Consider the following 1,349-nt stretch of genomic DNA (forward strand, 5'->3'; position numbering starts at 1 on the left):
TCCTGCGAGGAGCAGAGCGGTGAGACGCATCCCAGCCCGGAGCTCTTCCGTGCTTCAAAACAAAACAAAAAATCCGCGATTTGCTTTTTGCCCTGCCTGGGGAAGCTGCGGATTTGGTTGTGGGTGAATTAGCCCTTGTAGGGGGAAATAAAATAAAATAAAATAAAATCTCAAAAGAAAATCACCTCAGCGATTGATTTTGCTTACAAATGCGTGAATTGAAGTGAGCTCCTCCCGGCAGGACCGGGTTTGCGTTAAGTGTTTGAAAGAGCAACAAAACTTCCAATCAGGGAATATCCCAAGTTGGAAGGGACTCATAGGGAACATCGGATCCAACTTTCATCAGCGGGTTTGAGACCGACGAATTGGAACTTCCCAGAAAACGTGACGCGATGGGGCGAAAACTCATCACGTCAGTGAATAATTCACTTTTCAGAACCCAGTAACCTTGGGTGTCTTAGAAAGCAGCTCGTGCAATCAGGCAATTACGACGAGCGCTGAGAGTTTCCAAGGAGATATAATGAAGCAGCTTTAATTACTATCTTGAAATTAAAAATGTAATATACAGATTTAAATTTATTTTAACCTAAATTGTGTATAAAATTATATGGCTTTTTTTTTTTTTCTTCTCAGGCTAAGAAACGAACTGCCACCGCGCTCACCACTAACAAAGTCTGAAGCACTTTCCCAACCCCTTTCCCAACGCACAGTAATAATGATACATTTATCATTACTGATGACCACCCACTGCTTTATTATTGCTTTGTTGCGACGATTACAATCAAGAGATTTCTTTATTTACTGTTAACATTCACTTAAAGCTGAATGTTAATGACTCTTCTGAATTCACCAAAGAGTTATCGGGTATATTTTAGGAGTAGTTACGGTTCGGATTTCAGAAATGGTGTAAAAAAGATGTGGAAAGGCTGAGTGGTGCTTTGCTTTTTAAATTATTATTGTTATTCCTAACTCTTCGCTCTTCTGTTTGAGTCGGATTTCCAACAAAGAGTTGCAAAAGGCTTTGGCATAATGCACGCACTTGCCTGTAGCTAATTACGCGAGTATTTTATTACAGGAGATTCATTCATTATTGATAAATGTTTGCAGTAACTTCCTGCTATGGAGAGTTGTATTTTATGAGGAACAAACAACCTGTGGGGATTGGGGTCGGCTGGCTTTTACTGCTCTCCTCGACAGTTCCCACTACTTCGGGATCCACCTCGACTCCTTCTGCCTCTCTGCATCCAAACACAACTTCTGTTCCCTTCCATCTCCATATTCCCTTCCCCTTCTCATCACAATTTCATGGTCATGGCCAAAAATAAGAGAGGATATCCCACCTCGAGCAC

The sequence above is a fragment of the Meleagris gallopavo genome, chromosome Z (genome assembly GCF_000146605.3).
Source record: "Meleagris gallopavo isolate NT-WF06-2002-E0010 breed Aviagen turkey brand Nicholas breeding stock chromosome Z, Turkey_5.1, whole genome shotgun sequence".
NCBI classification, from domain to species: domain Eukaryota; kingdom Metazoa; phylum Chordata; class Aves; order Galliformes; family Phasianidae; genus Meleagris; species Meleagris gallopavo.